General features: G+C 40.6%; 1 pseudogene; it reads right to left on the bottom strand.

The window, feature by feature from the left end:
- Window positions 1–6,720: 6,720 nt before the first annotated feature.
- LOC125315261 lies at window positions 6,721–9,755 on the bottom strand (annotated as a pseudogene).
- Window positions 9,756–26,530: the final 16,775 nt, after the last annotated feature.

Here is a 26,530-nt window from a genome sequence, read left to right as displayed (position 1 = left end):
TTCGTGCTTGAGGTTGCGTCTTTCGAGTGGAAGGACCGTGCGCCATCCCCATTGTTAGTGGATTTAGGATGTGACGTTAAATTGCCAGAACGATATCATGAAAAACTGATCATCTACTCGTGGTATCAATTTTGAATCTCTTTTTTCATTTTCAATTTTTAATCCATGTATCTTCTTGATTTTTCCTATCAAAGCAGAGCATTCTAGGGGTGTCAAAATAAAACCGAAAAACCGAACCGAACCGAACCGTTAACCGAACCGAACCGAACCGAAAATTTCATGTATGTCGGTTCGGTACGGTTTCGGTTTAGGTAATGAAATAAAAAATCATTCCTTTTTTTTTTTTGGTTCGGGATACTTTGATCGATTCGGTTCGATACGCGGTTAACCGAACCGAAAAAGGCTCATTTTATTAATTTAACATTTACGTTACCTCTCTTGAGACTCTTCTTTTACACCCTCCGTTAGAAAAGCTTCCGTGAAACCCTAATCGGCCTCTCCTCTCCCATCTTGCCATTGAAGCCCCTCGAGCTCGACCGCACCTCAAGAACGTCAACCGGAGCGACGACCTCAAGCCCTAGGCCATCTTCTAGGTCGATCTTGATCACCGCCTTGCTACCAAGTCCGACAATTACGGCTCGACCCGACCTATTCGAAATGAATAGTTCACGATCCCTTTGGCCCTCCGCCCCCCTCCCCGATTCCGTCCTCTCCCTTGAAGTTTTCCACTCTAAACCCTCCAGTACCCCAAACCCTTGGTTGGGTCCCTCCCGATCTAACTCAAGGACCTACCCGACCCGCAAGATAAGGACCGGATCTAGACGTATGAGTTCATCCGACCGTTTGGTCGACTTCACGATGGAGGTGGAGGGGAAGAAGAAGAGGAGGAGGAGGAGGTGGAGGCCGTGGTCGCCGAGGAGGGCAACGAGGAGGGACCGGGCGGCGTCGTGGTGGGCGAGGGTGAAGTTCTTGGGGAGCGCCTTCCGGTGGAGGAGGGTGAACATCCAGCTCTCCTTCTTCGACGACGTGGTGTTCAAGCGGGTGTCCGTCCCGGAGGCCATCGTCCTCGTCGCCACCCTCTGCTTCTTCTACCTCTTCTGCGGCTGCCACTTCTGAAACCCCTCCATCCGCCACATGCTAATTTGTGCTATTGAGATTCACTTATACTAAAAAGCCTCCGGCATTGACACAATCGTCTTCTACAATCCTCTTTCCTCGCGTTTTCAAGAAGGCCTACGTCACCTCCTCCGGCAAAAAGTTCATCATGATCATTGCAATCGGCTTTCTAAAGACAATGTACATCGTCGTCGAAATCTTCCTCCTTGACCAAGTTCGGAGGCAGCTGTTGCTACGAATCTCTTCATCCTCGTGACCATTGCGGTGATTTCTTTTGTGGACATTCTAGTGTGTATGCGGTATAATCTCGTCCCCTCTTTGGGTGATTGAGTCATGAGAGAGAGAGAGAGAGAGAGAGAGAGAGAGAGAGAGAGAGAGAGAGAGAGTGAGTTTAGTTAATCGCATCTCCTCCTTCGCGGGAATGCAGGCCTTGGTGATCTATCTTTTTCTTCTTGGGCGCGCATGAGTTTGTTTCCACAAATTTTAGAACAAGAGAGAAATCCAGAGAGAGGCCGAGCTTGGGACTCTTCATCAGAATGAGGTCTTTTTTGTTGGGTTGAGGCCAATATCAAAAATGGCATGGGTAGTATGATTTGTAGGGGTGAGCATGGTTTCAAGATAGAAATTAAAACCTAGAACTGCAGTGTTCATAACATGTCCAATTTTAGGTTCCCAAATATGCGGGGTGGGTTCCAAGTTTCAAAAATTAGAAAACCTGTTCCAATGGGCAAATTCCAGATTCCAAGTTTTAGATAGGTGCTGGAATCTAAAACCGGTAACAAATTTTTGCGTTTTTCTTGATATATGTTTTTACACGATCTTGCAAAGATGAGTGTGTAGTTTGGAATCACCAATCTCGGGTTCCATTTTTGACAATATTTTTTACAAACTTGCTTTGTTAATGTTTCACATTTATTCGTGTGTGTAAATATAAGTTGTGGTCTCTGGATTGTACTAGTAAATAGTGATCATTAAAGGTGATGATTCACTATAATAGTTAAATTAAAAATACAGGTGGAACTTGAGAAGATCCTAGAATAGACCTCGGAACATGTGACAAAGTAGGTTTCAGATTTTAAGGTATGTAGGATAGGTTACGGGTTCCAAAAAATAAGAAATCTATTCTGACGAGTAAGTTTCGAAACCACGAAACCCGAAACCGATGACTCATAATAATTTGATTGATTGGTTCTTCTAATGGGCTGCGAATCGATTCTTTTATTGATTTCCCATTAAAAGTCTAGTTTGAGCATGGATTGATATTTAAGGTTCGAGGGCGGGGCGGTTGATTTGGGCACACGAGATGGGCTGCTATAATGGGTTTAAGTTGGCTTTTTATTTGTTTTTTTTTTTCCTCTTATTTTCCATATCAAAATCAGCACCTAATTGTAGACTAAAATTCGGGTGTCAACAATATCATCATATATATATAAAGGTCCGGTAGTTGATTCCTAAGCTATGTGCATTTTAATCTAGGAATATCCAAAACTAATTCTAAACTAGTATTAGCACTAAAAATCTAATGAAATTAACTAAAAATCCAATTTCTAAGCTTTTTCCTTTTTTAAAATTTTTTAGAGTTTTTATTTCTAATATTTTCTATTTTTAATTTTTTTAGGACCCGTATAAGTCCTTAAACCGCTTCGTATGAGGGCTCGTCCGGACCTCCGGATCCCTCGGATGTAAAGTAATTAGAGGGTATTCCCCGCAATTAGAGAAGAAAAAGATATGATTAGCAATTTGGAGGTGGGGATAGAGAAGGTAGACTCCATATCAACTTTGGTTGACTACCTCCTGATAGGGTCCTATAGTAGTGTTTCGCGCACGGGGTGAGTCATCAGAGCTTAAGCTCCTGTGTTGCTAGCCTGTGCTTATGGATAGTGCTAGTAACTAGCTCGCAACATACCCCTAGTTACTAGCATCTTGTATTTTCAAAGTTTTTTTTTATTTTTTATTTCTGAAATATAGGGATTCAAATCGAGTCGAAGCATCCAGTCCGAATTTGTGGGTCCGACCCAGACCTAAGAGTCCATGTTGGGTCTCAAATTCGGACCAAGCCTGTTTTAAATATATCCAATTCTTAATCCATTTCACTCAGCACAAAAATTCCTAAACCCAACTTGTTCTCTTAGCCCGACCTGGCCTTATTATATCCAGCCCATATCTCCATTTTTTTTTTATATTTCTTTTATATTTTACTATTACTTTTTCTTTAATATTTGCTATTATTTATTTCTTTTTCTGTTTTCTATTCTTTCTTTTTTTCGGGAACCTCTTCACCGATGAGCTTGCCAAAGCAACTTTTCCACCGGCCATCCAACGCCGGCAGTCAACCTCACTCCCTCGCTGCCGGCCATCTATTCCGGCCATTACCTACCGGTGGTAATATCCGATTACCTGAATTCACTTATTAATAACCTAATCCAGCCATCACAGTGCAATTACAAGGCAATAAACGAGGAAAATTATGCTAACCGGAACCTCATTTCGAATTCTGTTGGATATCCACACTCATCTGATCTGTCTCCGGTCATTCTTCGCCGAAATCAGTGCAGAGACATACAAGAACACAAAACAAGAAAAAAACAAAAAAAGATGCTCAGATTCGAGAATTAAAAAAAAGATGAAATTGAATAGGATTCCTGTGCTAGAGAACAAATGAGACAAGTGACTCACACTAACGCATTTCAGAAATGATGAAAACATGGACGATTCTCGGTTACACTATTGAGCCATTTTGTCAAACACTTTACCTGCATAGGAAGTTCTAAGTTTGTTCCAAAAAACGGAGGTACGTTTTCGTCCGACATCAAAAGAAATCCGTATTAAGGTTACAATAATACCTCACAAATAATTCAGTACATCCTTATTTTGATGTGATTAACCGGTGGGTTCATCAATTGACCTCGGTCTTCAAAACTCCACCAAAACAGAGCAAAAAAGGAAAAAAAAAAAAATAAAGGCAATACAGATCACCTGGTCAATAGATGAAAACGGAGCTCTACGGTCGGAGACGTCGGAGAGGAATTGGACCAGCATCGTATGCTTCGTAATCTCGGTTACGATAAGTTGTTTACTTGCTCAATTCTGATGAAAAGTTGAGGACTGAGTGAGCGAAAAACAGGACAGAACGAAAGGAGGTTTGGTGAGGCTCCTGGACGTCGCACGGTATCGATCAGTGGCGGCTATTACGACTGTAGAGCAATGAAAAGAACGAAAATCATCAAGAGGGAATTCTTCTCTTCAGTTTTGTCAGAGGAGAGAGAAAGAGAACCATCATGAAGGAATTTTTCTCCTCCCTTTTTGAGCCCAACTTATCGCATACATTTATGGGAGACGGTTAGTAGAGAGAGAAAGAGAGTGGATTGACGGCCGCCGCTCGAAGCTCTGAAGAAACCATGGGCCGAAGGATTCGAGTGAAATTTGAAAACAAGATTGGTTTCTTTTCAATTCAAGCCCAACTCACTCTTGGCAATCTACAAGAGGTGATCTTATGTGCAAAAGTCCGTGGCAACATTACAGAGAGGCAATAAGATTATCACGTGCAATGCACGAGATTCGCTTGTAGTTATGCAAACGGTATTTTGTTTATGGGTCGGTTCAATCCCTAATTTTTTTTTCTACTATAAATGACTAAATGAACTAGCCAAAACAAGGTGTCAAACATTTGACCAATGATCATTAATTTATGAAGACATTGCACGACGGAAATGGCATAAAACACAAATCAGCGGGAATGAAGCGTTGGCTAGAGGTCCAAGCGGACAACATCATGTGATATTGATGCCTACGTAACGTCATGACCTCTTTTTCTGATTGGTGGTGCTTATGGGATTATTCAGATGAATTAAATCTGTCTATGCTAGTTGACATGCATTTAAAACATGAACTACAAACCAAAACATGAAATTACATAAGAACTTTAGCTTTACCTTGAGTTGGGGGTTTTGGAGACGCCAAGAGGCAAAACAATATATGCGTTGTGGCCCTAGACTTGAAAACTGAACACGGTGTCAGCGAAGGGAAGGGGTGTGGCTAAGAGCAATGACAGTGGGGACTTGGCAAACATAGCGAGGGCGTGCGACCGCGGCGGGGAGGTACTGCAGGAATCTTGTTGTGGCGGGGCTCGCTGAACATAGAGCAACAGTGATAATGGTGACAAGCCCAGTGATCATCCCATCCCAATCCTACTCGTAAAGCAGATGAGCAGCGATGACAGCAAAGGGAAGCAATTCTGACGAACCTGAGGAAATTGGCGAACCTACCGCAAGCTGATCACAAACAATTGAAACGCTGGGCTTGCAGACCCTTCACTAAGATGTTTGTCGAAATCTCGAATTGATGTGGAAGGATGTGCGTTCTGCCATCTCTTAGAAGTGGCGCGGTCAAGACCCTGGCCTTGTGCACTTCTCCTAAACCTGTGAAATCTCAAACTCATCTAGCCAAATGTCTTGCTTTTGTTCTCACCCCTCCAAGATTTACGGCCACTAGTGTTATCGCTTCATCTTTTGAATTCATGGAGAGGTCATGTGGGATGCATGACAGTGTCGGATTTGATCCCTAGTTTTTATATAAAATCAATGATTAAATAACTAGACACAATTTAGGCCTCCTTGGAGAAACTGGTTCAAGTTCTTTTCCAAGATGGTGAAATCCTGACATATAAAGCAGCGCCTTGATTTCTGAGTCCGGACTTGAACACCACCAACATATGAAAACATGCACCAATGTACTGATTGCTGAACTGATCGTCATTAGGAAAACATTGTTCTCTATCTAGAGGAACTTGACGTGACATTGAACGAGAGCAAATGCAAAAATGATAGGGATCATGATGCCAGCATATGTCCCTGCCTCCGCAGATATACCAGGAATTTGCTTGAAGAAGAGAAAGATTTTGCCCAAATTGGCCGATAGGGTTGCTAACGGAATGCTAGCTAATAGGAGAACAACTCTGCATGTGGATAACAAGCATGCTGAACTGCTTAGTGCCATAGGACTGACCGCAAAATGCATCCCAGGAACTTGCCATTCCTATCTATTAGAATTGTGAAATAATACATGAGGACATATTCACAATCATCTACGAAATCATGTTTGCAACAATTCATACACATCCAAAAATGAAATTTCAGAAGTTCGTAAATATATCCTCGGAACCCACTTCATGCAGTGCTTGAAGCAATCGGACTGAATTGCCATAGTTAACATGTGTCCAACTATGCAAGCTTTAGAAAAAGAAAATGGAGGGGAGGGGAACCTTCTGTACAATCAGATTGAGATGCGCATGACAAATTTCCTAATTCATGACGGAACACCAACGCTACATCTAGCTATTAAGACATGACATGTTTATCATGTCATTCTTTGTCAAACTGCAAGAAGTCTTGAAGGAGCTAAGGTTACTAGCAATACATTGTTATCCCATTTCCTAACAGCTATTGGGGAAAAAATGGCAATCTCTCACTTGGAAATCATAGCTAGATTATGTCAAGAGCTTGGATACTTGTAAGACTTGGTATGATCCTACTTTCAATGCTAAAATTATTTGATTTCTTATCGTGACTTACTGCTCCCAGCAATGCAGTAAGTGAAAGGAATGGCTCATCCACCCAGTTTAATCAAAACAGGATGAAGTAGTATAACTACCAAGAAGCTAAAGCTGGTCGCGAAGCAAAGGCAAGCAGCAATGGAAGCACCCGAGAGACCAGCTCTCCCGGATGACCCACAAACATCACTGAGATCACCTGCAAACAATGTATCATTAGCTTCACTAGTACCAAAAGCCCCGACAATAGCAGTTGCCACCTCATTTCCAAGAAAATGTCTTCTTTCTTAAATCTGTTCCATGATTCAGACGCCTTTTCCCGAGAAACCGCTAAAAAGGCCGACTCTACCGTTTCTGCCAAAAATAGGGCCAAGAAACTGTGGGACTGTGGACTAGCTGCTTCTTTTGCAAGACCTACTGAAGTAAATAAAGCTTAACCAGTTAGGATTACCTTATTGCACCACTAAGTCCTAGAGGTATCATGTAAACCAAGGAGCAGTTGTTCTTGTTGGAAATTGTGATCCATTTTCTTTAAACTAAATCTAGAAACTACTAGTTAAATCTTGAACGTGAAAAGGCAAAGTGTGAAGCAAACACCAAGTTGAAGAGTCCAAGGGGAGCTTGAAAACTCTCATGTGAAGACAAGCAATGAGAAGTCCAGAAGAGTCTTAGAAAAAATCTTAATACTTGGCGGCATAGAAATGTGTAGAGAGGACTAGAGTTTGTATTAAAAATATTCTCTAATTGCAAATAAAATCTGCCTATGTCGGTGGAATAGCTCTATAAATAGAGCTTGTACTCATTCATGTAATGTGGGTGGGGGGAGTTGAGAATAAACTCCACATCCTTGTACTCCTCCACCAACACCACCAACTCCTCCATTAACTATATTTGTACAACCATCTTCATAAGCTAGTGAAGCTATCCTTTATCCCATAAACCTTGCCTATATTCCTCAAAGTATCCGGCCCTTGTTCGTTCCTCTACATCAACTAGACTATACACATATAAATGAGGACCGGCATCTCAAGTTTTGGTTTGGGAAGAAATCCTGATAATAAGATCATCATTTGAATGACCACATCTCCGAGCTGTTGTAGGCAATGAACCAAATTGAAACATCATAATTGCTTCAGGCTACAGAATCATGAAGACCCATGTTGATACTATACAAGGAATAGCGTCAGCGCCAATAAATAAGAAAATGTAATCCCTGTGAAGCCGTAAAATCACGTCACCAACATAAAATAGAATTAAATGGTTGACAGCCCATTAATGATTCTGAAGAAGGAATATGACCATCATTTGTCTCGTACACTGTCCCGCAAGTTTTTGATCTTTTATGGATTTTTTTGTGTGTGCCCAAACTGAACTAGGAGAAGCATAAAAGCTTGAGAATTACCAGAGAATAACAGCAGAAGGAATTGCCAGTAACAGCACATTTATCCAGTATGAGATAGCATTTTTCAAAGCAGCACCTTCATTTCCTAGTCCAGACTTGAACACCAGAAACCAGCATATGAAAATATGCAGCAATCTGGTGATTCCTGAACTGACCATCACTGAAACGACATTGTTATGCGTCTATAGAAACCTAACGTGGCACAGCAGGAGCACATTTCTAAAAATGCTAGGGTTCATGAACTGAGCGTTGGATCCTGCCTCTGCCATTATCTGAGGATCTTGCTAGAAGAAGAGAAGGATTTGTCTCTTGTTGTCTCAAATGATAGCGAGTAGAATGCTAGCTCATGGAAGAACAATCATGGCCGTGGTATTGCTTAGCTCCATAAGACTGATCGCAAAATGGATCGAATGCAGTTGCCATTGTTATCTATTATGGACCAAGCATCTATAAGATGGTCTTTGTAGCAATTCATAGATGTCCAAAAATCAAAAGTCAATAAGTTCGTCACTATAACCTAGGAACCCAAATGAGGCTTGCTTAGAGCATCAGGACTATTTTGCCACAGTTCACTCAACCTATATCCAGTGGAAGAATCTGAACATTCGTTTTCAGACTGGTGCCACCGAACAGTCTCTTTGCATTCCTGAACCTAGCTAGAGGGGTGAAAATCCCATTTAGCACACTAAGCTTATCGAGAGATAAAATGTCCAGTAGATCAATCTTTGTCAAAGTGCAATAGTCTGAAAAAGAGCTACGGTTAATAAACAAGCAATCTATTCATTGTACTTGGAAAGCAGGAGCGCAAGCAGTCTTAATTGATCCAACAATCGCTAGACTCTGTTTATTCAACAGGAAATAGAACTCCTACGTTCATGTCAACATTAGCAGTGCCTCTATACATCTTCCAAGATAAATAACAGCCTGGAAGGAGACTTTTATGGGAGTGACATGGAATGATGCTACTTTTTGATTCTTAAAAGATCTTTCGTCTCTTAATTGGTCCATCTGAAGATTAGAACAGGAAGAATTGTTGCGTCTTACCAACATGCTAAAGCTAGTCACAGACGCGACGGATGTGGCCATGGAAGCACCGGAAAGTGGCAGCAACAACGAAGATCACCTACAAAAAATATATCATCAGGTTCACCATTGCTCATGGCCTGGCCAATGACAGTTGCCGCTTCATTTTCGGGAAAACCTAGTCTTTCTTGAATCCATTCCCCGATGCTGACGCCTTCTTCTCATGGGAAACTGCTAACAGGGGTGACTCCAAATGCATGTGAGGGAAGGTGAGATGAAAAAATCTCCTCGAAGTGTATATTCTGTGACGGTAAATAAACTTGCTAATAGACATACAACAACATTGAGGAAGGTGGCGACGAGGATGAGCATCATCTTTTCAAAGCCGACAGCGATAGTCGAGAGGAGCTTTTTGCCGAAAGATGTGATGTTGACCTTCTCGAAAATGCAAGGGTTGTAAACAACGATATTGTTGATGCTAAAGGCTTGTTAGAAGAAGTAGATTCTAACGACGTAAATAAGGATGTGGCAGACGGACAGGGTCACATGGAGGATGAAATCCTGCCACACGCCATCCCTAATGCTTCGCTCGGTGACATTAACAAATCCTACGACGACATTGTCAACGTCACCAAGCGAGGAACCGAGGAGGGTGTATGGCGGGATCTCCTCCTCCACCCGGCCTCATCCGTGTGTCACATGCTCATCTGCGCCATTGGGATACACTTATACTAAAAAGCCTCCAACATCAACGTCATCGTACTCTGCAGCCCTCGCATTTTCAAGAAGGCCTACGTCACCTCCTCTGACAATAAGCTCCTCCTGATGATCGGAATCGACCTTGTCAAGATGAAGTTCATCATCATCACACTCTTCCTCATTGATCGAGTTGGGAGGCAGTTGTTGCTACGAGAATCAGCGTTGGCAACATGATCTTCTCACTTGCCTCTCTCAGAATGTGTCTAACCATCATCGGCCACCGCAGCCACACTAAACACTTGTGAGCGGTGGCCATGTGCATGGCCTCAATGTTGTCCTACGTGACCTTCTTCATCTAGATGGGGTTGATCATGTAGGTGTATAGATCAGAGATCTTCCCGTTGAAGGTGCGTGCAGGGGTATGCAATTGGTGTTGACTTGGATAGGGTGATGAGTGGAGTGTCATCAATGACTTTTTTTTTGTTGCATAAGGTGTTCTTCTTCACGATAATGCCAGAAACGCAGGGGAGGACGCTACAGAAGATGTGGCAATTTTTCAGTAAGTACATCAACTGTAGGTCTGCGGCGAGGGATAGAAATGCAAAGGAATAATGGGGTTGATAATTTTTTTATCTGTCATCAATTTTTACATTTTCACGTTGAACGTGCATTTTTCTTGTCACAGAGGTGATCGCTTCTTTATGCGTCTCATGACCCTCCAGAAGCGGTCCACTGTCCGCTGGAGACAAGTTTAGATGTAATGTTGGGTTGGGGATCAACAGTCCTCAATCGGCAGGAATTCTCTCAAACCCTTAACTTGCGCAACGTTGGTACTTCATAATCTTGTGCAAACTTCACATGATAAGAGGTCACCCCTAGCCTATTGCTGTTAGTTAGAAACCAAGTGGGATATGGGAGAAGAACTCACTATGAAACCAGATTTTTTACTACCTAACTTGATTGATTGTTTACTGTCTCATGCAGTGTTTGTCCAATTATGAGTCCTAACCTTTCCAATGTCAACGAACATGAATAAGAACACAAAAAATGATATCAAAGGAATCACAAACAAGCCCATCAAGAACAGTACTGAGGAGCAAATAAATGGTAAAATACGATAAAGTAACTCAATGCAATATTGGGCAAAGAACATTACAATGCCTCATTCTTAAGTACAGGGAAAGCAACCCTGTGAGCTAAAATCGAATAGAATCCTAAGTTTAATTCCAATTCTAATCTCTAATAATGATTCTATTGCAAATAAAGCCTACAAAAGAGGAAAAACAGGTATATAAACTAACCCTTAAATGCACGTCCAATGTTAATGGAATGGGATTTTTATCTTTCAGTTTTATATATTTGCCTACTTTTTTACATTTTCTCTTTTTATTTATTCATCTGGAAAAAGACCAAGTTTGGATTTATTTAACAAATCCAAAGAAAATGTCTCCCTAAACAAATGAGCGTGATCTAAACTAAAAATTCAATTAAGACTTCCACGTAAGATATATACACATATTTTATCATTTTTATTCCCTTTATTTTATTTTTCCCCCTTTTTTAGTCTTATTTTACGCCCAAACACATGTTGCACAGCTAAACTTACTCTTCCTCCTTTCTTATTTTTCACTTTTAATTTTTTTTTAATTTTCTTTCTTTCGGTCTCTTTCCAAACATCCTACAGAAACATGATCAACTCTTTCCTTTGTCCATCATTCGCCTAGCTCTGTTCATCGTTGTTCTAGTTTCAAAAGCTAAATATAACGAAAAGTCTTTATCAAACAGGGAAATCATTAAAACTATAATCCATATTCTAATCATCAAATAATGTAATCAAACATGCTCAAATCACAAAAAGGATGTCATGGAAGACAATCATCAGGTAATCGGTAGTTAAGATCCCTCGTCGTTGTTTCTCAAAGAACAGATTAGAGAGGTGCGTAGCTGAAACAGAAAAAGGACAATACTATTGCCTGAAACCAAAAAAAGGAGAGTCGAGAGAATGAGAGAGAACTTAGCTTTAATCCTGTCGCCGTAAGCGGATGATGAAGTGCTCGGGCGATGAATCCGAGTTCAATCGAGTTACGGTTGTTCGATGAAGAAGCTCCTATTTATGAGAGTATTTCCTGCAATTCGAATCTGTCAAGATACACCTCCAAATATTCCCTACTTATTCAGTATGAATGTTGAATTCACCTTGATGTTGGAAGTTTTAAACCGATAACAAGTAAAAGTGGTTTGGTTTAAATTATATTTGAGGTTTGTCCAGATATATAAGTTATTGACATGGAGTTCAAATTGAACCAAAATGGACCATGAACGCCCCCGGAGAATCTCCTAGCAACTCAAATTCACATAACATGGAAAGTCCTGTCCAAGAGTACGTTCGAGATGACCGCCGACGAGATGATGCAGATCTGAAGATGTTACTATTCTGGTGCTTGTACCTCGGCTCAGTATAATGTTTCTATCAATGTCCCCATATTCAACTTCATGATATTTCTTCCTTTACGGAGACTCACTAATTTCAGTTGAAACCGAGCATCTATTGGCTACTCATGATGAGCTGCGCTTATTGATGGTGAGGTTCCTGAAAATGTAGTATCTTTGCGTTAGCGCAAAATCCAACTTCAAAAGAAACAAAGGCAAGAAAAGTGAGGACACATGCCGGTGTTGGCAGTTGATCCGACATGTGTTGACGGTCGCAAAACTCAACTTCATATGCATAGAATGTGAAGGAAACAAGAGAGAAATATGTGCCCCGCCCTGCAGACTCTTGAAAGAGGATAGATATACCTGAACAACCGCACGAGCAAAATGAGTAACCTTGATGTGTTCGACGCCTCAAAGAGGATGGCCGGCGGCGACGATGGTTGGACTTTCACGAACAGCTGATGACTGCTTGGGGTGGTGCGGGGCTCTGGAAAACCTGCGAAGGGAAAGGTCAAGTGCCGATATAAGTGGATTCGGCGAGCGATAATAGGATCAGCTAGGGATGAGATGATGATATTGTTAGGATTTCCTGGGGGATGCCAGCTGAGATAATGATGGTGAATTTGATAAGAATTGAACTCAAAAAGAAAAATATTAATAATAATCTGTCGAGTCCTTATCTATTTCACCACCGAATCTTCTCTCTCAATTCTCCAATTTTCGGTTCTTATCTATTTCACACCGAATCTGAATACATAGAACATTGTAAAATCTTCAAGAATACCACCATAACAAAGAAAGGAGGCTGTAGAGATGAGTTTTCGCTTCACAAATTGAAAGCCCAACGAATTCCATCTTCTCACAACAACTTACGAGAAGTTCCCGAGTTCCACAATCTTCTTTTGTGTAATTTATAGTTAAAAAAAAAAAATCTTCTTTTGTGTAATTTTCAAATGTGAAAACCACTATAGGTTCTTGGCCCAGCATCAATCTTGATTCAAATCAAACTCACTCTATATGAGATGGGCATGTGAGTTGCATGACCTAAATGAAATGCGAATGTAAACTATGCATATGGCATTTTTGTTTAGGGATCGGGTTTGGTCCCTAGTTTTTATATACAATAAACGACTAAATAAACTAGACACAATTTTAGGTGTCATATGATTTGACAAGTGATTATTAGCTTATTTGTTGTGTTATCCTTAAATATCTGTCTTTTATGTAGTCCAGAATTAAAAAATATATAAAATGTTCTTGAATGATACAGTTAGTTTCTAACAAATATTTCTCCAATCAAATAATTTTTTATTTTAATGAACCAGATTTACTTAACTAATAAATGATGGATCCTCACAAATTCATTTTATGGTAAGCATGTCTAATTTTTCAACGCTTGTCAGTGTTGTCACCATCATGTCCCTTATTACCCTGCTATTCCCTTGCCTTTTACGGTTTTGACAGAGGCTTATGGCCGTTGGATTAATCAAGAGCTCCATCGTTCCTTGAGAATTTTTTTATACTTGTAAGTCAAGATATGTCGTATGGAAATTGCAATAAACTGTTCTTAAATACGACCGCATTATAGATCTAGAAATAGTATTACGAGAATGATTTAATAAGCCAGATGGACTGAATTGACATATTTAACATTTATCCAACTGGGCAAGCTCGGGAAAAGAAAATGGAGTCAATTGCAATATTGGGTTTTGGGGGAGGGGGAACTATCCTTCCCTTGTCCCAAACAATGATATTGAGAAATGGTATCCTCGTTTCCTAACAGCTTTTGGGGAATAAAAATGGTATTCTCTCACTTGGAAAATAGCTTGGATACTGTAAGACTTGGTATGATCCAACTTTCAATGCTAAAATCCTTTCATTTCTTGGCATGACTTACTGCTCCCAGAAATGCAATCAATGAACGGACTTGTCTTCTCTATAAATTGTACTCTCTGATGACTGACGATGGATGTGAAGGAAGGATAGACGGACGTCAGCAGTGATCAGTGGAAGTGAAGCTTCTTGGAATCATGGACTACCGGAGGATTTTTTTCTTCTATGTCTCGGTTCTGATCTTCAATCTGCGATGGTGCTAGATCCGTCCACTGGAAATACTAAATCGAGATTGAAGGGGATCGAGACTGAATTGTCACTCGGTTCCGTGAAACTGTTGAATATTTTCCAGCGTCAATTGTCCATGAGCTTGAGGCATTTACAGGACTCTCTCCTGGCAATGCCTACGGTTAAGTATTCACTGCGTTCGCTCCCTATTCCCATTTCTTGCCATGTATATAGTGAAGTTCACTATGTTGCTGAAATGAGTGCTTGCGGTATAGCAGTCAGTTAGGGAAAATGGCCGCCGGCAATTTTTTTAGATAGCCGGATTCAATGGCCTGAATATGTGACCGGCGGTCCATTTACTGTCATGATTGGCGCTTGATGAGGGTGAACTAACAACAATCGCCAGCGTTGGTAGTAAATATTGATGGCAGGTGTTAGAGGAAAAGAAATTCTGGTGAGCTCAAGGAAAGGTGTTCCCGGTGAAGCTCTCCCTAAAGAATGGAAAATAAAAAGAAATCTCTCCACAACATTTTCTTAGACACACTGAAAATTACCTATTTCTCCCGGTCAGTACATCCTGTTAGGACCCCAAGTAACAATGCTTGCATGAAGAGTGCAACTATAATCCAAGTCTAGAGGCCCTGCAGCTCGATAAGCTAGCCTCGAGAGAAGGAGGGGGTTTGGGGGGGTGAAATTATTCTCGCAAAAACCAAAGAGAACAAGTTAAAACTTGTTGCAGGGGATATATTCATGCTCTACTAATTGATCAAAAAATTAAGAAGACAAAGTAAGATCCGCTGACACGGATACTTCCTGCAAGTCTAGGAAGTCAAGAGCAAGATTATGCCAAGGAAAACACGAGCGGTGGACCGTGCATCTAACTCTTCCTAAAACTAAACACAAGTAAAGTTCAGGCTGCAACATTAGATCCTCATCAAGAGATTTCTGAGATCAATCTTGATGGATTATTAATCTAACATTTGTTTCAGACCTTTGGCGTAAGCTCCATATGGGGCTCTAGCACGTCTTATTTCATCAATTCACACTAGGTTTCAATGCTAGGAACCGGAGTGTTTGCAATCTACCATCTGATTCCAACCGCAATATTTTTTCACCGGAGCTTTACAATAACAATCCAGCGGCAGGACTCATGGCGCTATGTACTCTGTTAGTGGCTTCCTTTGCCTGCAACAATGTCAAATGTCAAGTACCAACCATAGATCGAATAATACTTTACACGGTAACAACGTTCGATTTATCGATTTACTGTAAATTACCTCTTTCTCTCAGTCGATACATCCTATTCGGACTGCAAGTAACAATGCTTGTGCAAAGATGTGCAACTATAATCCTAGTTCAGAGGCCCTACAGCTCGATAAGAAGAACAAGAAATTATAGGAATATCGTACTGGCTACTAGTTACGATGAAAGCAAAGGATGAATTGCAATAGAATGGTGGGGCGACTGTGATTTACAGGTTTGTCTTCAATGAGATCTTTACAAAGCAGGCTTTGTCGGAGAAGACTTGGGGGCAGGGTGATGTGGCATCACGGCAAAGGGATTGGGCTCCTGAAAGAAGTGAGAGATCGTGTAAACCACTAATATTAAGAAGAGGGACGATTTTCAGTTTGATTCGGTTTACCTAAAATTAATCAAACCGGAAAAATGAAATGATATTTTTCATTCTCCAAAACGAAAACCGAATCAAACATATACACACGAAATTTTCAGTTCGATTAGGTTTTCGTTTCATATTTTTGGTTTGGTTGTGTCATTCCTAGCTGTGATCATGACGTAGGTAATTAGTTCCCAAAATAAGAATATAACATAATAGAAACAATTCAAAATTTTGTAGAATGCTAATAGTAGATTCAATATAGTCAAAACTTTTCTCAAAGCCAAAGTTGCAGGTACAGCCAATGAAAAATGTTTATTTCCCAAACCACCCTAAACGTCTCTTAAATCATCTCCCTGTATTTCTACTTCTCAAAAACAGCAAGCAATTGATATCAAGCGGACCTTATCTCAAAATCTGACGAAAGGGTTTGATGTGAAGCCTTCTAACTTATTTCCATTTTCATCATTAGTTCCTTCAGAAGTGCAAACATACTGCACTGCCTGAAGAAGCCTCTCAAACCATTCATCAACAACGCGTTCTCCAGTTAGTTCATTGGACCCGATTAATATGGCATAGTATTCGGAGGCCGTACTTGTACAACTTCCTCGTGATTCAGCTTTGAGTGCCGTTCTAACTTGGCTGTTCAATCTTCCTCTCTGGAGAAACTCAAAGGTGACACATTCCTTATTCCGAAGCTCCTTTTTCTCTTCAACTGATCTTCTTGATAAGCATGAGCATCCTCTATATCGAAATCTGGGAGATCTCCCAAGCATTGCATGGTTTTCTGAAAGAGAATATATATCTCAAGTTGTTTGTGGCCTTCATAATTCTTGTCGGCCGACTTCCATACCTTATTTTCAATAATGTCGTAAACCTTTTGCACTACAAAACCAGGATTCTCTTTTCCATTGGGGAGTTGCTTGTGAATTGGAATAAAGTGTACCACACACTCGTGCATCACAAATTCTGTGGGAATCTCATCTCAACGGAAACTATAAAAGAGCTCTTTGGGGTCACACGGCTGCCAACTCCCACCTCCCTTTTTCACTACCTCGCAGGTCTATAGAACCACTGTCGAGTAACCATGATGCTTCCATTACTGGTTTGGGCAATATCCTATATATAATCAGATGATGAGTAACTAACTGAATAAATCATAATACCAACAAATGGTACAAACTTTCTACGACAGTTATCAAAGAAACGGAGTTTTCGCAAGGTAATAAAGAGAGAAGGCCAACTTCAAGTGATAAAAAAGTGAAAAATCAAGGAATGAAATGTGGAAATAGTTGCCTTGATAATAGCCACATTCGGTTTTTGATATGTTTCATCGAGGATCACAAGAACAGTATCCTCCCGAATGACAGCCGCAATGGGAAAAGAAGAAAAATTAAACAAAAATTTGAGGAAGAAGGAAAGTAAAGACTTCCAACTTTGCAAAAAAATACTTACAAGTGTGTATTGAATTCCTTCGGATTCGAAGGCCTCGTAATGGCACCTCCGCCCCCTTCCCTCGCCGTAAAACCTAAATGGCACACCGATCGGCTTGACATCCTGGTCAGCGTCCTCCACTCTCTCTAGCATCCGATACTTGACCCAAATCCAATGACGAGAGGAAGATCACGACTGATTGATATTAGCACAGCGGAGGCATGTCAATGATACAAGGGGAGACAGACGGGAAGAAGAAACGAGATTGTGGTTCTTGGGTATGTTGCACCGACACGACACGGGACACGACACGACACGACATGACACGCCGACATGTGATTTTTCAAAAAATAGAGAATTTCGACATGCTGGGACACGTTATATATTAAAGATATATTTTTATAAATACATATTAAATTATCATTTTTATGAAGCACAAATAAATAAATAAATAAATAATAAGAGTCCTAGAATGAATTTACATAATAATTTATTTTGACATTGAGTTCTGCTTATGCGTGGATTGCATGACTTCATTGCTTCTTCTTACTCTAATCTAGAGGTGGTCGGTTCCGTGAAATCGCCAGTTCCGGTTCCTAAAAAAGGTGGAACCACCGGTTCCGGCCCGGTTCCGATTCCGGTTCTGTGCTGCTAGTTCCTAGGCCCAAATTGCTCTTTTCCCCCATGCCTCCTTTTTTTTTTTTTTACAAAAAAAAACGGGTTGGAACCGGCTCGGAACCGGCCCTTGAGGGCCGGTTCCGGGCCCATGGTTCCATTTGGCCATGTTTACTCTAAGCTATTACTAGCATCAAGCATATGTTTACGTAGGTGAAAGAGTACAAAGATTTACTTTGACCGGCCGGTTCCAGGCCGATTCCGGGCCCCCACGATTCCATTTGGCTGTGTCTACTCTAAGCTATCACTAGCACTAAACATGTGTTTACGTAGCTGAAAGAGTACAAAGATTTACTCTGAAGTAATTTCTTTTTGTCATTTTTTGTTTTAAGAGCCAGTCATTTACTTCTTGCCTTGCACATTTCTATTTTCACGCATTAAGTTTTTTCTCTTCTTTTATCTTTCGGCGGTACCTCTCTTCTTCCTCCTTGGTATGGTCCATGTCCCACATTGATTGAGAAATAGAAGAAGAGAGGGACAACTCCTTATAAAATGGGGATCCCAATATCTTAGGTTGGGCACAACGCTAGGCTATCAATAAGGCCCATGGTGCTTGGGCTGGATTTCAAGTATAAAATTTGTCCGGGACGAGAGTGTATCCTTCCGGGCGTGTCAGACGGGTGTCCGTGTAACATAGGTTCTTGGTTGGCCACTTTCTAGAAATCAAGGAAGCCATATAAAATTGTGGTTCACTTTTCAATTTAATGAAGTAATGGGATACGATGGAGGAAAACCATCTTTTCTGTGAATTTTCAAAAAATCAAAAATAAAAAACTAGTGTCCCCATCCGTTGCTAAATTGTGCATATCTTTTGGATGTAGTTTTCAAGAAATTCGGGATACTAAAATTATAGACAATCCTATGTGAAGAGAATCAAACTCTTTCAAAGTTTTTTTATATTCAGTAAAGTCTGTAATATGTTTTGTCAGCCATACTTCTTTTCCACTTTGCTCATGAAAATGTCTTTACTCAGCTATATAAAGTGCAGTGATGTCTGAGTAAAAGGCAGATTCTAGAGAAGAGAAAATTTTACAAACTTCCACTATGTTCTCTCCGATGTCCTTATAAATCTTTCTCCTTGGAGCGTGGTCATTGGAAAGATGGACTGAATAAGATGAGTGGATTCAAATAGACTTTACATTTGTCACTTGTCGCAACCCTCCCAAAGGGCGAAAAAAAGTATGCCCAAGGAAGGGTTAATGGATTACAATGCCAAAAGGCTTAGCTCGAGCTCTCCCAAACCCATACCAATTCGCAGCCTTGGAAGTGTCTAACGTGCAAAAGCAATCGCCACTAGCCTATTTGGGCCGGCAAGAAACCAAGTAAGGTGTGCAAGCGTTCCTCTAGAACCAAAGATTTATAAGGTCTGAGCACTTGATTACACTAGCCAATCGGCTAATACTTTTTCGGTACTTAAACTTGATTATTCATTTTTTAAAGTGTTTTCATGCCGTTTTTCTATCAATTTATTTCCAAAATTCTTGTTCGCTAAGTGTCCCCGCAACATCTCTAACTGCTAAAAAAGAACAAACAATATAAGAAATGCCCAATCGGGTAAAAATTGAAACATATGTAAAATGCACAATTAACAACCTAGCATTTTTCTAAAAGAAACGATCAAGATCCTAAAGTAAAGCACTAAAGGCTTATTCAATTTTTTGAATCACTAAAATCTAGTAAAACTAGTCTAAATCTAATTTCTATTTTTTTTTTTTTTTTGGAATTTTCTAGAATTTTTAATTTTTAATTTTATTTTTATATGCATATTTTATTATATATATTATTTTAATTATTTCTTTTATTTCTTTTTATTTCCTTTCTTGATTTTTTTAATCCTTTTATTCTTTATTTTATCCAAATCGGGTCAGATGACCCGACCCACTCCACTAGCATCCGACCTGGACCTTAAGGGTCCGTGTTGGTCTAAAGCTTGGACCCGCCTTAAGGTCCGGCTCGAAAATTAACCTGTTTTAGGCCCAAATTCATTCAATCTATTCGCAATTGGAAGCACAAACTCCGAGAGCCTCCATATACAATTGCTCCACCCCGTGATCGACATGTGATGTGTGAGACATCCGACAAACAATGAATGATATTAACAAACGGTAGATTAATGTTTTTAGCGTAAATTCGTTCTAGGCTCTTTTCCTATTATTAATTTATTTGTGAATTTAAATCAAATTAATTTGATTGAAATAATCATAAAGATGATAGTAAAATATATACAGTTAATTTACGTGTCTCAACTTATTGGAATTCTCTCTTTCTTGAATAGGCCTATTGTGTCGTGTTGCTATCACGTGTCGGTGCTACTTAGTTATTAAGTCTTTAGCCCAATTACTACTCGACCCAATTATTGAGTAGGCGTGCCGTGCCATGTCACTATCGCGTGTGAGTGCTACTTAACTATTAAATCTTTAGACCAATTACTACCCAGCGCAATTCTTCAGTAGGCATGCCCTATCATATCACTATCGCGTGTGGGTGCTACTTAGCTATTAACTCTTTAGCCCAATTACTCCACTAGATAGACCCCGACCCAATTCTCAGCCTCTTTTATTCTTTTTTATTTCTCTATTTTCTTTTTTTTTTTTTCTGGATCATCTTCTTCTTTCCTTGCACACCTTCTTCCTACGTAGCATTTCCGGACTAATTAGCTACAAATCGGTTTCATAGATCAATCTCTGAGTACTCGATTTCCGAGAAAAAGAAGAAAACATATTATAAAGGGAAGCGTTACCTGATTCGATGGCGAGGAAAGGTCGCCAGAATCACTGACGGCGTTGGACCTTGGCTTGGCTACCGTCTCGGTCGCCGACACACTCTCGCTTGCTTCAGCAACAGCAAAAGACCAACCTCTCCTTTCATTCAGGCCTAAAACCTTGGAGAAAGCCGGCCCAAATGTGGGCAAATTAATGGGCTTACGAGGCTTATATCTTTTTTTTTTTTTTTGGTAGCATCGCTTAAGTAGATCTTGCCGATAAGAACGAAGGACAAAGAGTCTTTGGAGATAAACAGACAATCCAATTTAATGGTAGCGAAGGGTAGGTGTATGACGATAACATACTTGTATCGAACATAACTCACTGCTAAATGCAAATATATATACCTGTACATGCGGTGTATATATAAATAACATTTGATAATTCATAACATAACCAACCAAGCACAATATACAAAACTTGTCAACGGCTCAGCTAGAGAAGCACTGAAAGTGATTGTTTTCTTCATTTTTCTAAAAAAGCAAAACTTGTTAGCTGAAAGATGCACGAACCCCCACAGGTGAATTTGGTGGATCCTATATATATAAAAAAGGGAAAGAGAGGAAGAGGGGGGGGGGGGGCAGGGGGTAGGGTAGAGAGAGAGGCGACAAGAGGGCATGTGTTCTTTAATGTCATGAGATCAGAGTTTTCTGTAGATATCATGTCGTTGAGATTTTATGATAGAGTTTAAATAATACGTGGTTTATGATCTCCAGCAATCTTATAAATAATCAAATTAGGGTGCCATACACGGAATCTAATAACGCAGTCAGTGGAGTAGAAGAACTAGTCACGAGCGGCTTTAATAGCCATGTAAGCTTCAGTTTTTAAAGCAGGTTAAGAGCCATGCATACTCGTAGGATAGTCGAAGGGTTAATTCCCTAAACAAAAAAACCATCATTTTTAGGTTTAATTCAATTATATTCCTATTTTTTTTTCTCTAACAAAATCCACAACCTTCACTTTAGTCCTAAATCTGCATGCGTAAAAAATCACTACTAGTTCTTTTTTCTTTTTTTTTTTGGGTACCTATATGTATACGCATAAAAGACATGCATCCTCAGAATCCTAAACCCACAGGCGAGTTGATTAAGGAGATCGGGGAATTCAATCACCATAAAGCAAACTGTAACTCTATAGCAGCTACGTCACAGATTATTTGTACTCTCTTTTTAGGTTTATTTTCAATGAAATCTTTACAAAGCAAGCATTGTCGAGAGAAGACTTGGGGGCGTGGTGATGTGGCTTCACGGCAAAGGCATTGGTATCCTGAAAGTACAGAGAGATCATCTAAATCGCTAATATTACGACGAGGGGCCATTTTAGTTTGGTTTGGTTTAACCAAAATGAGCTGCACCGGAAAAAAGAAATGTTATTTTTTCATTATCTGAATCGAAAACCGAACCGAATCGAACATGTGTTTGGTTCAATTAGGTTTCCATTTCCTATGTTCGATTTGGTTTTGACACCCGTAGCTGTGACAATGATGTAGGTTAATAGTTCATGAAATAAGAATCATAAGATAAACGAAACAATTCGACAATTTGTAGAATGCCAATAGGAAATTTACTGAAGCCAAAGCTTTTCCCAAAGCCAAAGTTACAGGTACAGCCAAGGAAAAAGTGTTTATTTCCTAAACTCTCTTAAATTGATAAAAGTGTTTATTGGATAAGCACCGGAAGCAAACTTCCTCCATGACGACATCTCCCCATATTTCTACTTGTCAAAAACAGCAAGCGAGCAAACATATCAAGCGGACCTTATCCGACAATTTGGCCAAAGGGTTTGATGTGAAGTCTTCTCCAGTTAGTTCATTATACCCACCTAAAATGGCATAGTGTTTGATCTAATTTGGCTGTTGAATATTCCTATCTGAGAGTCCCAAAGGTTACACATTCCTTCTTCTAAAGCTATTTTTTCTCTTCAACTGACCTTCCCGAACAGGATGAGCATCCTCTATATCTAAATCTTGGAGATCTCCCAAACGTTGAAAATAGGGAATTCCAGCATTATAGGAAAATACCGCACGCATGGACGAGGAATAAATTCCAGCTCGCACGTTGAATTAGTTATAATGCATATCTTCTCAAATCTTCTCAAATTAGTCAAGATTGATTGATATTAGCAGCGATGGCACGTCAATGACAGACGGGGAGGAGAAGAGAGATTGGAAGGCGTAAAATCAGTAAGGAGAAGAGGAAGGATTCGAGAAGATTTGAGCTCTAGCGAAGAGGACGGATTTCGTTTTCTCTTTGAACTGATTTGAGAAGATTTGAGAAGATCTGCATTATAACTAATTCAATGTGCGAGCTGGAATTTATTCCTCGTCCACGCGTGCGGTATTTTCCTATAATGCCGGAATTTCATATTTTCAAACCCAAAGAACCTAACCATCGAGGCCAGGTCAGTACCTAGAATTGGTTAGTCGAATGCTGCTTCACTAGCCTTTCTCTTTTCTTGGTTGTAGAGCAAACAACGCAGCGTCACACGTTGCACTAACCTCTACTCTAGCTTGAACTCAATCTTTATGATGCGATCCCCAACTACGGCCTGGTCGGTGAAGCGACATTCGACTAACCTCTTCTCCGAAATAGAAGAATATCGCGTAGAATTGAAGGCACGATCCCTATGCTTTGGTTGAGTTACTCGAACATCATAGCGTCAAAACCATTGCTTGTTACTCCAATTTTTTTTGTTTCCCTGACCCCTTGGATTCAATTTGGATTAGGAGAATTACCGGAAAATTAAAAAAAAAGGGCCATGGTTGTATGGGAACAAAAAGTGGGCTTTTATGGTTGATTTGGTCTATTAATGTGAAAATCACGACAATCATACAGTCTAAGTTCCTCTCACTTAGTGACCTCGTTGTGATGTGACGTTGCCTGCTGTTCAAATCATTTTAGAACTTTCAGTTCTATAAAAAGTTTAGCTCCTTTGGGATAGGATGCTGTCCTTGTTAGGTTTATAGCTTTCTAGTCAACGAATTTACTTATAATTGTGATCATTTTGATTCTATTAGGAGTTTAAAAAGTTTTTAGCACGGTGGTGGGGATGAACATAAACAAAGAAGGAATCGCGAAACAAAATGTGCAGGAAACTACGAGGAAATCATTTTAGCAAAAAGCAAAGCTACTTAAACATAGAAGTGAGACACACCCCTGTGGTCCTTTCCATCGCAATCAAGTCTCGTAGAGGAGAAAGAGATTCTTCACTGGATCAAATAGATATGTGTGTCTCACTTCGAATTTCCTTTCCGTGAAAATAATTTCGTCATAGTTTCCCTCACGTTGCATTTCACAATTCCTTTTTTCTTTATACATATCTTGCTAGTTAACTTCGCCTTTGAAGAGGCCAAAGAGCGTGAAGAATCTCCATCTCTCTTCTGCAAGAATTGATTGCGACGAAAAGGACAGCAGGTGTGTGTCTCGCTTCGAAGTCGGGGCAGCTTCGCTTTTCGTCAAAATGATTTCCTTGCAGTCCCCCACACGTCGCGTTTCGCAATTCCTTCTTTGTTTATGTTCATCCTCGCCATTGTGCTAAAAAGTTTTTAAAGTTCTAATAGAATCTAAATGATCACAATTATAAGTAAATTCGTTGCCTTGAAAGCTATAAACCTCACAAGAACAACATTCAATCGCAAAGGAGCTAAACTTGTTAAGATTTTAAAGTTTTAAAATGATTCAAACAGCAGCAACCTCACTTCACCGCGGGGTCACTAAGTTAACAACATATGAGGGACTTAGACCATCTAATCGTCGTGATTGTCACATTAATAGGCCATGCATCCATAAAAGCACACATATTTGTTCCCATACAGCTATCACTTTTTTTTCCACAAATTCTCCTAAAGCAAATTCAATCCAAGTAGTTGGGAAACAAATTATGGAGTAACAAGCACTGATTTTGACTCTATGGATGTTCATGTAACTCAACCAAGGCATAGGGGTCGTGCCTTCAAATCTGCGCGATATCTTTATGTTTCAAAGAAGAGATTAATCGAATACTATTTCATTGACCTGCCGGTAGTTGAGGATCGCAGCATAAGGATTGAGTTCGAGCTTGGAATAGCGAGTGAGAGCTCCTCAAGAGAACTTCTTGCCATCATTGCACTTCACTATGTACACAGATTTGGTCAGGATCAGATTGAATCTCATCTTGGCCCTATCGACATCGGCATATGCTTGTTCACCACTGTTGTACTAAAAAAAACCTGCAGTTACATAACATCAGGATGAGCAATATCACTTTCTGAATCTACAAAACAAATTTATAGGATCACCTCTCTATGACTGCCGCGGTATAAGACTGCATCTTTTGATAATATAAGCACCTGAATCAAACAATGGATAGAATACCTTCAACTCACTGGGCAACATGTCCAGTGTCTTGGAAGGTTCTCGGTAAAATTTATACAGCAGAAGGCACGGACAAACCGCCGAGCTTTTGGCAAGAATATTTTTCCATAACCTAAACAATTTCTTACCTTCAGATTGAACAATAACTGCCCCCATGAGGCGATCTCTGCGATTTCGATGGCTGGATCAAGTTCACGCTCTCCCTTCCCCTTGTAATCCCTCCGATGCTATCTCCATCTCCTGAGAGCTCAGCTGGTGCTTGCGGAAGCACCGTGTCTGCGGAGAAGGGCGTCAACTGGGAATCAGAAAGCTTGGCGTCCACTTGAAGAAGGGAGGCTCCAGTGGGTGGACATGTTGGGACTCAAAGTTCCTTGGCCACCGGAACTTGCCCATCGTTGCTCACCTCCGCTGATTGTTCCTCTCTTTTCCTCGGTCTGCAACTGCGGAGGTGAGCAACCATGGGCGAGTTCCGGTGGCCGAGGAACTTTGAGTCCCAACATGCCCACCCACTGGCACCGGATAGGCACTACCGCCAAAGCCACCCTTCTGCACATGGACGCCAAGCTTTCTTGTTTCCCAGATGACTCATCCGGTCTTCTCCCCGAAACACAGCGCTGCCGCAAGCGCTAGCCGAGATCTCAGGAGATGGAGACGGCAGGGAAAGGGAATCGCAGGGATCGCCTCGTTAATCGGATGGTGATGCCCATGCGCTTCTTTTCCTTTCCAGCAGATGTACGTTGTAGAACCTCGAGCACGTCATCTAGGTCCACATTTCATCATGCGACCTATCGAGTCAAAGCTTAGAATGTCAGGATCATTTTTCTTGTTGAACATTGTTTAAGATTCTGATGTTATCCAGTTCAAAACAGGCAAGAACCGAGACAGGCTTAATGGTCTACGAGAAACACAGATCAAACATGTAGTGATCTATCTTCTATTGGCTTCTAAGCAAACGATAATCAAAGCATTCATTCATCAACGTATGAGCATCTTATCCACCACGATGTCCTATATGTATTTGACTTCATCACAGTTCAAACGACATAAGTTGGAGATGAACTCTTTAACCAAAAAAAAACAAAAAAAAATTAGAGATGAACTTACCAATCCGACGATTAAACTAGCGATCCGGCCACCATTTCCCACCTTGGGAACTGGACGGATTGGCCAAGGAAACCTCACCACGACTCAGAGGGTGCGCACTCGAGTCAATGATTCCAGATTACATCCTCTCCGGTACCGCCATTGAACATCGACAGATCTTGGTTACCTAATGGAAGCGAAGCGGCGATGATGGTAATGGTGCAAGATGAAGCCGCGATTCCCACCTCTCAGTTGCGAAGCAAGGGACGACAGAGTACCTCGGACGATCCTTCAAGACGGCGTTCAATGGCGAGCGAATACCAG

Source organism: Rhodamnia argentea, chromosome 5 (genome assembly GCF_020921035.1).
Source record: "Rhodamnia argentea isolate NSW1041297 chromosome 5, ASM2092103v1, whole genome shotgun sequence".
Lineage (NCBI taxonomy): Eukaryota > Viridiplantae > Streptophyta > Magnoliopsida > Myrtales > Myrtaceae > Rhodamnia > Rhodamnia argentea.
This window is presented reverse-complemented; position numbering and strand designations above follow the sequence as displayed.